A 15,188-nucleotide genomic window follows, 5' to 3' on the forward strand; every position below is an offset into this window, starting at 1 on the left:
TGATCACCTTGATTGAGAGAAGACAATATAGTGGGGCTAAGAATGAGAGCCCATTGAACCATCTTAAGGAGTTTGAAAAATATTGCAACACCATCAAAGTCAATGGGGTTTCTCAAGAATTCATCCGCCTCAAGTTGTTCCCTTTCTCTCTCATAGGAAGATCTTTGGAGTGGCTAGACAAAGAGGTGAAGCCAAACTCCTTGAGAACTTGGGACGATGTCACAAAGGCCTTCTTGTCCCGCTTCTACCCTCAAAAGAAGACGGCGGAGGCAAGAGCCTTGATTCAAGGGTTCAAGCAAAGGCCAAGTGAAAGCCTTTACGAAGCATGGGAGAGATTTAAGGAGTATCAAAGGGAGTGCCCTCACCACGGAATCCCAACATACCAAGTGATCCAAATCTTCTATGGCGGTTTAAGTCCCCAAGGCAAGTCATGCCTTGATGGAGGGGCCGGGGGCCCTATCATGAACAAGACCAAAGAAAAAGTTGTGGACATCATTGAGGACGTGGTGACATACTATAGGGATTGGCAAGATGGGGAGAGGGACTCTTCAAGCAAGCAATCTTCATTTTACTCGGTGGACCATCTAAATGCGATCAACAACCTTTCCTCCCAAATGACAAACTTAGGAAAAGAGGTCACCGCAATCAAAGCTAAGTTGGAGAGCACTTCTTCCTCTTCTCAAGCTTCGAATCTTCCCTCCCAATTTAAGGGGAGAGGTACTCCTTCTAACTCTCAACCCCCTCCCTCTTCACATAATATGCCTATGGGTTGCTTGTTTTGTGATGCATGTGGATCGTATGATCATGACTCTAGTACTTGTCCTAATGAATGTATTGATGAGTTTGATAACCATGAGAGTGAACATGTGAATTATGTGTCGAATAACAATGGTCAAAGGTTTGATAACCAAAGAGGTCAATGGAATAGGAACTACCAAGGCCAAGGCAATTTTGACAACTATAACCAAGGTGGTGGTTATAGAAACCAAGGAAACCAAGGTTCTCGTGGTAGCTATAATAATCAAGGTTATAGTGGCCAAAATCAAAGCCAAAATTATGGTAATCAAGGCCAAAGTTATGGTAACCAAAACCAAGGTTATGGAAATCATAACCAAGGTAGTGGTAATCATAATCAAGGTGGTGGAAATCATAACCAAGGTAGTGCTAATCATAATTTACAACTATTGCTCTTTACTTTAAATGTGAGTCTTTCCGTGTGTTAACGGATTGTTTGCTGATTATGGAACACAATAACCATTTATTTGTTCAAGCCTTAGCTTAAAAGGCACTAGTGGAAAAAAGCTTATTTGTAACAAGCTATTTATAACGGGCATATGATTTCCCGTTACACTTACATCATTTGTAACGGGCAAAATCAATGTCCGTTACAAATAAGCTGTAAAGCAGGAAAAGATATATTTGTAACGGGCAGATTAGTGCCCGTTACGAATAAGTTGTTATTTGTAATGGGCATAACCAACTAGTCGTAACCAACAAGTCTTGCCCGATACAAATAACCCACTAGTCGTAACTAACTAGGAATATCCGTTACGAATAATGTTTCAAAGTAAACCGTAACCTTTTTAATTTCCCCTTTCTCATCACTCTCTCTCTCATCAAAATATTTCCCCTTTCTCTCTCTAATAATATTGAAGCTCAGTTTAGACCTCAGCTCCCCGAACTCCGGCTGATCTTGAGCTCGTCCTCTCCAAACTCCGGTGGTCCTCAGCTCCCTCAACTCCGGCCGTTCCTCAGCTCGGTCCTCTCCAAACTCCGGTGCGCTTTCTCGTCGCAACTTAGCTGCGCTCTCTCCATTGAAGCAGCGCTCTCTACTCCCTCTCTCACGCAGCAGCGCTCTCTCCATTGAAGCAGCTCAAGCTCTCTCTTCCTGCTCAAGAAACTCCCATCAATAGCTTCCTGTAAGATCAATTTGATGCTATCTTTCTCTCTCCTCCCCCAATTTCGTAACCCTTGTTTCAATTTGCTTAATTGCAATTACTTAATTATAGGGTTTTTTTTTTATTTTTTATTTTTCCGAATTAATTGATTGATTTTACATGTTTAATTTGATTTTTTCCATTGGGTGGAAATAAATCTTAAATTCATAATGTTTTAGATGGATTCGAATTAAGATTCTAATTTATTTCTTGCTGAAAAGTCCATTTGATTTTTCATAAATAAAATCATGGTTAAAGCTCAACTATATAGCAAGATTGAATAAGGTAGATTGATATACTCCATGGTAGATGTCTATAGTATAACTTTGCATTTTACTAGATGGAAATGCGAGGGGTAACACGATATTGTAATTATAAAAGGGTGTTATAAATAATACTGTAATTATAATAATATTGAATGGTAAAATATTTATTTCAGGAATAAAAGGGGAAAGCCAGTGATAATTGATCCGGCTTTTTTGGTGGGCTGTTAAGAAAGGGGTCTTGTTATAACTCTCTGATTTGTGGGGGAGTCCTCCTAAATTCTGTAGTTTTTCTTGTGGCGCTTGAATTTTTTGGGGTGTGTTGTTGTTGTTGAGGTTTTTGTTATAACTAACCAGGTGTGGTGTGGATTGTTGAACTCTATGTGTGCTGTAGTTGGTTTTTGTTGGATAGGGACTTATATGTAGCATTGGAATTTGGTTATGGACAATCAGTGGATTGATGGGGATAGTTTTTGGCAGGGTAGCTTCATGTGCTGGTTGGAGTTGAGTGTTGGCGTTTGAAGATCAGTTTGTTTAGAAAGGGGAAGAGAGGAATTGAAGAGAAGTTCGCGCAGCAGGAGCCTAAGCCTAAGCCGTAGCCGTAGCAGAAGCAGGAGTCCTCGAGATCGTAGAATCGCGATCTCAACGCCCTTCTTTTCGTGATGCTCCATATAGGAGAGATGCACGTCGGGGTTTCAGGTGGTTTGATTTTAACAATGCTCTACAACTGTTTGTTGGGTAGTGTAGTTGGAAAAGAATAAAAGTTGCATAAATTGGGGGGAGAAGGAGAAAAGAAAGGAAAGTAGTTGCTAAATGAGATGATAAATGAACTGATCAGAGTTTCAAGAGCAATTACACTAAGCTATATTGCCAAAAGGAACCATATTTTCCAGAAATTATCATATATGATGTCCGATTAAGCTCCTCTGAACTTTAGGCAATACTTGGTATTTGTTCAGCAGCATAGTGAAGTCTTGAGACATACTGCTGATAATTTTCAGTTTGTAGTACTGGAGTTCTGGGGAACCTGAGCAAGTCGTGTCTTGCCTTTAATGGTCCACAGTGTCTTCATACTTTGGCTTCTCTACAGTATTATATTCGCTTCCTAATTTCTTTTCTATTCAATATTTTACTAGTGCTGGTTTCGTGCTAGCTTTAGTGGTTGAGAGTCGCTTTCTTAAGTTCTTTTTGTTCTTTATAAACTCCATCAGTTCATTCTTCAGCTATATTTGGGCATCATTATTAGTGGGATATCTTGGCTAGTTTGATGAGCCGCAGAATCGTCATTTTTCTAGAATTATATTAGTAAGGCCCTAAAGCCTTATCGGGCAATGTTGTATATACCTTCAGAACCATCATAAGTAAGAGAGAGAGAAAACTATTTACAGTTGGTGTACAATATATTGGCTTCTTTTCCTTTCTTGCTTGTACAACTCTCTGATGTCAGGTCCAGAAATTTTCAAGGAAGAACATTAAGTGGTAGAGCATGGGTTTGTACAGGAACTTATCACTTTCAAGGAATTATGATTCTGAATTTCACAGATAAAGGTTGAGAATATATGTCAATTTTGGAAATGATCACAGTTGTTTTGCTAAGTTGGGACCTGGGAATAATGAAGCTTGGTTACTAATAAAAAGGAACTGTCGTGTATGGTTTAAAGTATCACGAAGAATTATGTTGTGATAAGCTGATAATGTTTTATGTCTTATGTTTTATGTATGGTTTAAAATATTTAACTATTTGTTATATATGCTAGTGTGCTCGACAACAAGGAGGCGTTGAATGTGGCTACTACATTATGAGATACATGTATGAGATTGTTACTTCTCACTTGGAGTGCAAAGGTGTCTTAGAGGAGGTTAGTAGTTTTTTTTGCAAATTTTGAAGCATTGTTGGCTCTAAATGCTATCAAAAGATTTGGATGGGATGTTATAAGTTTTATTTCTATAAATGCTCTAAATTAGGGATATTATGAGTTTTATTTCTATAATTTGGACCAACACATGAAAGATGGGAAAGATAGAAGTCCCTTAGGCAATTTTGAAGCATTTTTGGCTCTAAATTCTCTCAAAATTGAGTAAATGGTCATATTTCATTGATTTCAATTCATAAAAACCAAAATATAAGTTAATTATGGATGTTATATGTTTATTTCTATAATTTGGACTAATACATGAAAGATGGGAAATATACAAGTCTCTTAGGCAATTTTGAAGCCTTTTTGGCTCTTAATGCTCCCAAAAGTGAGTAAATGGTAACTTTTCATTGATTTCAATTCAAAGAAACCAACATATAAGTTAATTATGGATGTTATGTGTTTTATTTTATAATTTGGACTAATACATGAAAGATGGGAAAGATAGGAGTCCCTTAGGCAACTTTGAATCCTTTATGGCTCTATACGCCTTCAAAAGTGAGTAAATGGTCATATTTCATTGATTTCAATTCATAAAAACCAAAATACAGGTTAATTAAGGATGTTATGTGTTTTATTTCTATAATTTGGACCAACACATGAAAGATGGGAAATATAGAAGTCCCTTAGGCAATTTTGAAGCATTTTTGGATCTAAATGCTCTCAAAAGTGAGTAAATGGTCATATTTCATTGATTTCAATTCATAGAAACCAAAATATAAGTTAATTATGGATTTTACGTGTTTATTTGTATAATTTGGACTAATACGTGAAGGATGGGAAAGATAGAAGTCGCTTAGGCAATTTTGAAGCATTTTTTGCTCTAAATGCTCCCAAAAGTGAGTAAACGGTCACTTTTAATTGATTTCAATTCATAAAAACCAGAATATAAGTTAATTATGGATGTTATGTATTTTATTTCTATAAATTGGACTAATACAGGAAAGATGGGAAAGATAGGAGTCCTTTAGGCAATTTTGAAGCCTTCTTGGCTCTAAATGCATCCAAAAGTGAGTAAATGGTCACTTTTCATTGATTTCAATTCATAGAAACCAAAAGATAAGTTAATTATGGATTTTATGTGTTTTATTTCTATAATTTAGACTAATACATGAAAGATGGGAAAGATAGGAGTTCCTTAGGCAATTTTGAAGCCTTTTTGGCTCTATACGCTTTTAAAAGTGAGTAAATGGTCATATTTTATTGATTTTAATTCATATAAACCAAAATATAAGTTAATTAAGGATGTTATGTGTTTTATTTCTATAATTTGGACCAACACATGAAAGATGGGAAATATAGAGGTCCCTTAGGCAATTTTGAAGTATTTTTGGCTCTAAATGCTCTCAAAAGTGAGTAAATGGTCATATTTCATTGATTTCAATTCATAGAAACAAAAATATAAGTTAATTATGGATTTTATGTGTTAATTATATAATTTGGACTAATACGTGAAAGATTGGAAAGATAGAAGTCCCTTAGGCAATTTTGAAGCATTTTTGGCTCTAAATTCTCCCAAAAGTGAGTAAATGGTCACCTTTAATTGATTTCAATTCATAGAAACCAAAATATAAGTTAATTATGGATGTTATGTATTTTATTTCTATAAATTGGACTAATACATGAGAGATGGGAAAGATAGGAGTCCCTTAGGCAATTTTGAAGCCGTTTTGGCTCTAAATGCTCCCAAAAGTGAGTAAATGGTCACTTTTCATTGATTTCAATTCATAGAAACCAAAATATAAGTTAATTATGGATGTTATGTATTTTATTTCTATAAATTGGACTAATACATGAAAGATGGGAAAGATAGAAGTCCCTTAGGCAATTTTAAGCCTTTTTTGCTCTATATGCTTCCCAAAGTGAGTAAATGATCATATTTCATTGATTTCAATTTATAGGAACCAAAATATACGTTTATTATGGAGTTATGTATTTTATTTCTATAATTTGGACTAATACATGAATGATGGGAAAGATAAAAGTCCCTTAGGCAATTTTGAAGCCTTTTTGGCTCTATACACTTCCAAAAGTGAGTAAATGGTCATATTTTATTGATTTCAATTCATAAAACCAAACTATAAGTTAATTAAGGATGTTATGTGTTTTATTTCTATAATTTTGACCAATACATGAAAGATGGGAAAGATAGAAGTCCCTTAGGCAATTTTATAGCCTTTTTGGCTCTATATGCTCCCAAAAGTGAGTAAATGGTCATATTTCAGTGATTTCAATTCATAGAAACCAAAGTATAAGTTAATTATGGATGTTATGTGTTTTATTTCTATATCTTGAGTTTTATTTCTATAATTTGGACCATCACATTTATTCTAATGATTGTTTTTATTTTGTAACCTCATTCATATGTTTTTTTTTGAAGGATTTTTGTCCAAGGAAAGCCCCTTATGATGTTGACGAGTTGAATGAGGTTCGAGAACAGTGGGCGCAATACTTTAGAACTAAATATTTATTGAATGCATAACTATTAGCTTAGGTAGAATAGGTGGAACAAAGTAATATTATTAGTGTTGTTGTATGTGTTGGATAAACTTATACAAGTTTTTGTTTGTAATGTTTTACTTATATTTTTATATTATGTCTTATTAATTTCTACGAATGTTTGTTCGGTATAATTGTTAATTACAGGAACAGGTTTATTATAACAGATTTTACTTAATATATATTAATTATATATAAATAAATGCTGCCAAAATTCAATCAAAAAAAAAATTAATTTAATGACTATTTGTATCGGGCGGAGGAAAAGTCAGCTACAAATACGTACTTATTCGTAACGGGTATTTTTGTTGCCCGTTACAAATAGGTACTTATTTATAAAAAATAAATCCTTACTCGTAACAGGCACTTAAAACGTCCGTTTCGAATAACCCATTATTCGTAACGGGCACTTGTGTTATTCGTAACGGGCGTTTTAAGTGCCCGTTACGAATAATGACTTATTGTACTAAAATAACAATTTATTCGTAACGGGCACCTGAAACGCCCGTTACGAATAAGTATTTATTTGTAATGGGCATTTAAGTTACCCATTACGAATAAGTTGTTATTTGTAACGTACGGTGCCCGTTACGAATAACAATGGCCATCCGTAACGGCCGCATACGTAAAGGGCACTGCCCATTACGGATTTACAAAAAATACATCACGGAACGCAGGTCGTATTTTCTATCCTAATCGGGCCCCACTAGTTGCCAACTTTATAAAACCTGCGGGAGAATATACATTTCATTCATCCATTCACTATTTGTGAATGACCCATGCATTTTACAATGATAAACAAGTAACAATGCACAAACACGCGTAAACTAGTAACTAATTTAGGTCGTTAATCCAATTAACACGCCTAATTAAAACTAGTCAAAGTTGTTTAACCGATTATGTAATTTAACACAATTAAAAAATTGAAGCTCCCACTAAATTTCGCATCCAACTTAATTAATCCAATTAATTAAGTCGGTAAACCCAAAATTTTGCCAAAATAAAATTTTGCCAATGCCGCTCAAAACCGAGGCCTAGCATCATAATTTAATTAAAATAATTAAAACCAAAATAATTAATTAAAATAATTAAAACGGCAAAAGAATACAAAATTGCGTAGTCCAAATTTCTAAGTGCCTAGCACCAAGACTTGGAGTGCTCACTACTCGCACAACCGATTGATGCTCAATGAATGTGGGAGTGACTTCCGATGTCGCTTATGCGTTACACCGACCACATCAGCGAACTTTCACACACCAAATCGTTACCCATGATGGCCATGTCGTGCGAGCTCATTGCACCACATTGCTCCGCAAGCAATGCCTACGCACATTAACCCCTATCAAGCACCAACATGCATACATACATATATAGCATGCCACGCACCACAAGGCTCGAGCACGCGCAAGCAAGCCACGGGCAGCAACCACGCACAGGCTGCACCACCTCGAGGCAGCCCCTTGGCAGCCACATGTGGGCTGCTTTGCAGCCCGGCACGCCAAGGGATGCTTTGCCCTCGATTTTCGTGTAATATCCCCGGGTTTTTAACCCAAATTTTGCGTGACTAAATAATTAATTCCAAATTAATTTTAGAATTAATAAAATGAGCCAAAAATGAAAAATTATTACAAGTCCAACTTAAATAAAAATTCATCAAGGTGCATATAACCAAAATTATTTCCAAGAACCATTCTTTAATAAAAATTGGTTTAATTTGGTGCAACAAAATGAGCAAGGGTAATAACTCACTATTAATTTAATTAATTTAAATTAATCATGAGATTTTGACAAAATAAAGGGGAGTTAGAATTATGAACACAAATATTCAAATAAAGATTCTAACTTTAACTTGTGAATCCTTGAAAAATTATATCTTCCAATATGAAGACAAATGAAATTTCTATCACAAGATTTAAACTTTATGATTCCAATCAACTTAATACATGATTAAATCAAAAGTTCAACCAAAAATTCATGGAATTTAGCAACTCAAAGTTCTAACCACTTAAAACAATTAAAGATTGGATCTTTAGTACTTAGAAGCCTCAAAGAACAAATTTTTCACACTTAATGCAATGGATTTTCAATTATGTGAAAATAAAAACCAATCTTACTACCATGTAACCATGCTTAAAGAGGTTCAAAACTGCAGAAACATTAAGGAAAGAACCATATACATAATCAACATAAATATGTCATTAAAACGAAAAATCCCTCGAAAAAGGCATTTCTAGTCGGATTTTGGCCTAAAACACAGTTCTAAAAGGGTAAAATCATTTCCACAACACCTTTTCCACCAAAAATTCACTATTTTTGGGCGAAAATCTGGGTTCGGGCCATAATAAGCTCTAAAACGGAATTAAAATTAATAAAACCGAGCTACTAATATAATTAGCAACATAAAACAAGAAAAATAAATCCATAAAAACACCTTGAAAATTATGATTATAAAAATAAATGAACTTGGATCTGATACCACTGTTGGGTTTTGATGAGTCCAACTCATCGCGGAAGAAAACCCGAGCCAAGATCACACTCACAATTAATATAATCAAAAGACATAATTAACTTAATTAACAAGAATTAAGGAAAGATTAACTACCTTTGACGGGTGCTTCGCTCGAATCCCGAGCTCTTACTTGAGAAAGACTTTAGTCTCGCAAGGGCGAAACCTCCAACGGTATCCACCCGCAACTCGACCCCGACAAGGTCCAATGCTTAGTGGTTAGCTAAGCCCGACCAAAATACTCGAGTAATTATATGTGTTTAAAAGTTTTCTCAATGAAGATGCCTTTTCTAACACCTTACTCAAGTGAACAATCCCAAGGTATGCCTTGCCTATTTATAAGGAGTGCTTCCTTGTGAATTTCACTCATCTTTCAATGTAGGACTTTTTCAAAAAAAGATCCCACATAGAAAGAATGTTGAATTCAATCATTAGTTAAATAAACCAAGGAATAACAGAGTAACAAGTGTCACATGGTTAGGTGAGGACCATTTCCTCACTTACACCCCAAGGCAACTCACATGCATTATGAGCTAACCATGTGCCACCCGACCTTGAGCTCCAAGTTGGGTTCGGTTGGGCCGCAACCCTTTGGCCCGCGTACATGACCCATCACCCGGATCCGCGGCCCGTTGCCACATGGCATTGCCAACGTGGCACACTGCCACGTGGCGCGTTGCCACTTGGTGGCTGCCAACATGGCACACCGCCACCTTGGTGCGCTGCCACGTCGCACGCAGCCACCTTGGCGCGCTACCATGTGTCACGCCGCCACCATGGTGGCTGCCACGATGTGCTGCCACGTGGCGCGCTGCCATGTGGCACGCCGCCGCTATGGTGGTTGCCACCTGTGATCGTAGAGAAATCGTAATGGGTAACCGTTGTTTTGGGTGTTTTTGTCCCTCGGGAGAGTTACAGCTTGAAGATTTGTTCGATGGGCTCTATACCTGCAAAACACGAAGACTCCGGTTGGTAAGAGCTCCGCCTCCGACGATCAAGTTAGAACGTGTTGGAGAATGTAAAAACTGCGGAAAGGTAAAAGTGAGATCTTCTTAGATTCCGAGATCAGGTGTTTTCTCTGATATAAGAGAATGTAGGGTTGTAATAAATGAATTGTGTCTCTCAAAATGGGGGAGATCTCCCTATTTATAGGGTCATTGGAAAAAGTGCCCTTCATAAGGTCAGGATGACCTAATGGGCTGCGCCGTTTTGCGGCGCTATTGGGAATTGGACCCTCAAGGCTGCAATTCCATCTGTTCCCAAGACTGACACGTGTCCCTCTCTAATTGGGCCACATGTCTAGCGTATTTTTAGCCTAATCATTTTCCCCTCATAGGGGTGACGTGGCAGGCCACAGGGCGCCTGTGACACGCATCCCCCTGTGGATGGTGAACAGTAAAAAGACAGTTCACCTTCTGGTAGAGTGACGGGGATGCCCTCGTTTTCACCCTTCTATAAATAGGTTTTTACCCTCCCCCCTTCTCCCCCATCTTTGACCATTCTTCAAGTCTAGAGAGAGAAAGAGAGCATTTTTCTAGAGAAAGAGACTCTGATTCTGCCTGTAGCTGATTTCTCAAGCTTCCGTCTGTCTTTCCAATGAACACAACCGGTCACCGTTTGAGGCTGTTTTCAAAGTTTCAGAGTTAAACAAAAGGTAATCGCCGCTCCTCTTCTCATGTTTTTACAATTTTTCTGTTTGTGTACATACGCTTTCAAATAAAATGGACTCTCCATCAACACACACGGCACTGCCTAGGTCAATTAGCCGGTCTCCTAGTACGGCTAAGTCTAGGACTGGGGGTGCCCTTTCTTAACATTTAGACCTCCCTTGCTTATCCTCGAATCTCTCCGTCTCTGTGTCTATGCAGGACACGATAGCTAGAGTAAAACAGACGGCTACCAAGCCAAGAAGACAGTGAGCTCTAGAAGTGCCCGCCGATGAAGTTACTCCGGATGGGGAGTACGAGGGGTCAGATGAGCAAGCAGGATCTTCTCCGGGTGGCACCCCGACCACTCTCAGTGATGGGTTCTTGAGGGAGTCAGGCGGCGAAGAGTCCGCCTCTGCCCATAATTCAAATGTAGAGTCAGGCGACGAAGAGGCCGCTGAAAGATCTGGCTCAAAGGCTTCCAACTCTGACCAGGAAAATGTTGCTGCTCAGTATCAGCTGCCGGCCAGAGGGCCATCTATGACAAACCCCACGCAGGCGGGCATGTCCCTTAAGGACATTGCTACTTTGGAGGGTAGCTTTAAAGCTTTTACAGATAAACACCCAATAGGGGACAGCTGGGAAATAGTAGTACTGCCTGCGGAGGCGACGGTGGCCTGGGATGACGATATTGTAAAAGCCTATAACTATTTCGGCTGCTACGAGGCTGTGATTAGATCCGGCCTCCGCTTCCCCAATTCACAGGGGAATTAAAGGAATTTTAAAGGGTATGAGTTAGGCGTCTAGCAACTCACCCCCAATTCATGGATTAATATCCTAAGTTATATTTCCGCTTGGGAGTTCCAAAACATTGAGCCTAGCTTTGAGGCCTTTGCTCACATGCATTACATGAGCCGGGCTCCAGGCGGATGGGGGGCATGGTACACCTTGACAACGCATCCACAGTATATGATGACGTTGGACAAGACGTTTAAGTGGACCGACTGGAAGGAGAAGTTCTACCTGATCTCCTCACCCACTTTGGGCCACAACCAGTTCCTACGCCGGTATAATAAGGACTAGGCTTTGCTGGGTAAATAGTGTGCCCTTCCTCGCATTCCTCCCAGGGCTTGGGAGAAAATAATAGAGCCGGGGTTTTTTGAGACCACCATGGCCCCTATGGATGATGGGACTCACATAATTGTACCCAAGAATTGGGTACCTCACTCGGATTTTTCGAAAGATGAGGCATTTCTCTCCATCTGTGGTCTTAGCACCATGTTTGAGAGACGTATGGAATTCATTCCGGATGTTATTTTCTTACTTTTTGTTATTAATAAACTTGTTGTAAATTAACTAATCTAGCCGGTTTCCTTCTGTAGAAGAAGCTTTAGAAATGGTGGATGCTAACAAGACACCTGCCAAACCGGCTGCTCAACTGAGGAAAGAGCAGTTGGAAAAGTGAAAGGCGGCCTTGGACGCCAAACAAGACGGGGTAAGGCCCGCATTCCATGCTTTCTTGCAAAATTGACTTATATCATTTTCATGTGCCGACTATAACCTCTTTGCCTGGTTTTACAGAGTGACAGTAAGCCCATCCCCCGCTCCATTAGCAAGATGTTCAAGCGGCCTAGGGACTAGTTAAAGAAGACCCTAGATAAGGTGGGGAAATAAACCCTCCCCACCCCTCGACCAACTTTCTCTACTCAGTCGAACCCTACACACCCAACAACTGGTGGTAAGGGCCCGACTATACTTAAGGCCATGAGCGAAAGCTTAGGGCCGTCTGCAAAATTGCCGGACGCCTCTACGGTATCAAAGAGTGGCGTGCCACTCGATGCTACAACCGGTAATGCAGCGTTGGGGAAGGGGGAACTTCCCAAACTAAGGACCAAGGTAAGAATAACTGTGTTGAACCCCCAAGGCCGCTTGACTTTATGGGAGCCAAGACTCGAGCAAGCCCGTCTGGAGATTCACTTAGCAGCCGGCACAACTTAGGTGTCGTCTATGCTGCCTTCTAGCCAAGTACCTCTTGTGGTGCAGATGCCTCCATTAGCCGACCTGATGTCCAGCAGTTCGCCAAGCGGATGCTTAAAACCCTCACTAGGTCAGAGAAGGACAAAGTGCCTGCACTGCAGGTGGTCAACTTCGACCAGATCCTTGCCCTGCTGGCCGAGGTAACTTAGAACTTATTTCAAGTACTTTATTCTTCTTGTCCGAATTCTAACTTGCAGCCTGTACTCTACAGACGATGCTAAGGGTGGACAGGCTCAGGGTTCCGTTCAGGTGGAAGCAAGAGGAGGTAAATGATGCTAAAAAGAGGGCCGAGGATGCTCCCAACTCTACTCAATATCAAAATACAATGAGTGAAATAGAAATTAAAGAACAAGAGTTGAAATAGGAGGAGCCAATCAAGACCCTGACGGCTACAGTTGAGGAAGCCAACACCAAAGCCACCAACTGAAAGTTGGAGTTAAAAATATTAAGTCTGAACTGAAGGCTTTGGAGGCGGCAAACAAGGAGAACCTCCAACTTAAGGAAGAGAACAGCCGGCTCAAAATTGAGATGGTTAAAATGAGGAACTATCACAAGGAGGAGTTGTCCAAAGAGCAAAACCGGCTAGTTGCTGACTTGGGATCTTGTTCACCCAGGGTCTGACTTTGAGTATCTCCGGAGGTATGTATACGCCACAGCGGTGTACGATGCTGAGGTCTTGCAGGAACAAACACCGCCTCCGTTTAAGGAATGGTCCTTAGAACAAGGCATTGAGGTTGCCTCTGATGAGGAAGAAGAGAAGGCGGGGTATCAGACTGCAAGCCCCGGTTAACCCTAACCTGGTCCAACCCGATCAGACTGAAGCAAACCTCCCAACAAGCCAAGACCAGCTGGAGCAAACTCAGTAGCATTGGATTTTCTGCGGCAGTATGCCAACCTTATTTTCTCCGGCCAGTGTGCCGTGTATCTGTGTATTTTACCGATTAAGGAGTCGGGTAGATCAATAATTTTTATTTTTTGCTTTGACCCGGATGCGTATCCGGTAAACATTATCACCTGGCCATTTGGTCGGTTTTAAATTTATGAAATATATTGACTGAGTCGGTTTTGTTTAATACTTGTTTCAATATTTGCGTCACTTTTTGCGTTTGAATTTTGCGTACATATATATAAACTTGAATTTTTGCCTAACTCTTTGAGAGCATGTGGCAGATGGCAAACAGGTTGTACTTGCCCTTAGGAGGCTGTGTGGTTGGTTTCAGTACTTTGCTGATTGATTGGCTTGGGAACTTTTGATACTTTAAGGAGTATGAGATGTTCCCAAGTCAATCAATCACAGTAGTGATTTCCCCAAACCAAGTACACATCCGTCCAATCATACAAGTAAGCAGCCGTTAGCCCAGGCGGTGACATAGTTATACTGAAATTCCTTCTCCTCCGCCTGGGGTATTTGCAATCCAATTACTCTCAATGTCCTTTTGCCCCATTGGGAGGACTTGCATAATTTCGAAAAATAATCTAAGTTAGAACTTCGTCCGGTAACCGGCTAATGTCCTTGGACATCCGATTTTCGTAAATTTAGTCCTTCTTTAGATTATCCTGGTCAGACGACTGTGAGTTGACCAACTAGGTCGTTTAATTTTTGTCGTCTGTATGCGTTTGTAAAGCACTGTGTCACTCGGACGGGAGATACTCTTTGCGACGATTCCACCCGGATGGGGGTCGCCGGACGCCATACTCATGTTGGAGCAGACGAATTTATAAAATTAATTGTCATCCAGCCATTAGCCTCGCATCTCTTAGATATTTATTTAGCTACTACGTTTTTAACTTAGTTTATCATCTGGTCGTTGACCTCACGTCTCTTGGACATTAGCTACTAAGTGTTTTAACCTAGTTTAAATATAGTTCGTGAAAGTTTACCATCTGTACATTGTACAGGCGGTGCCTGAAACATTGCGCATGTAGAATAAACATTGAAAATAAAAAGTAACTTTTTCATTGATAGGCTTTTTATTTACAAAAACTTACAATTCTTAGAAGTAGTACTTTTTAAGTTATCTACATTCAAATTCTATGCAGCCGCTTGCCATCTGGGGTTTCCAGACGATAGGTGTCGTCTCTTACTTCTTCATAGATCCGGTAGCGGCCTTTTCAATTGGGAGTCAACTTTCCTTGCCCGTTGGCCCTACCGGTTGCCTCCATTTTAGTAAGACAAAGTCCCCAACTTTCAAGGGTCGTTTGTGAACTTTCTTGTTATAGGCTCTGGTCATTCTCAGACGGTAAATCTCATGACGTAAGGTGACATTATCCCTGCATTCCGGGAGTGAGTCCAATGTTAGCCGCATGGCCTCCCAGTTTGCCTCTTCATTGTATAGCGTGACTCGTAGAGTCGGCTCATAATGTTCGATGGGAAAGACGGCTTC

The 15,188-nt window shown here is 39.6% G+C and overlaps 1 long non-coding RNA gene and 1 pseudogene across 2 annotated transcripts; one reads left to right on the plus strand and one right to left on the minus strand.

The window, feature by feature from the left end:
• Positions 1-274: 274 nt before the first annotated feature.
• On the minus strand, positions 275-373 carry LOC145587070 (small nucleolar RNA R71; annotated as a pseudogene).
• Positions 374-1,573: 1,200 nt separating this feature from the next.
• On the plus strand, positions 1,574-6,729 carry LOC145584974 (uncharacterized). Of its 2 annotated transcripts, none has more exons than XR_014100479.1 (4): positions 1,574-1,919; positions 2,681-2,899; positions 3,958-4,059; positions 6,497-6,729. It is a non-coding gene; the product is annotated as an uncharacterized LOC145584974 (long non-coding RNA). The 2 variants fall into 2 exon arrangements; XR_014100480.1 differs by having other exon boundaries at positions 2,686-2,899.
• The last annotated feature ends 8,459 nt before the right edge of the window (positions 6,730-15,188 follow it).

Source organism: Chenopodium album, chromosome 16 (genome assembly GCF_948465745.1).
Source record: "Chenopodium album chromosome 16, dcCheAlbu1.1, whole genome shotgun sequence".
In the NCBI taxonomy this organism is placed as follows: domain Eukaryota; kingdom Viridiplantae; phylum Streptophyta; class Magnoliopsida; order Caryophyllales; family Amaranthaceae; genus Chenopodium; species Chenopodium album.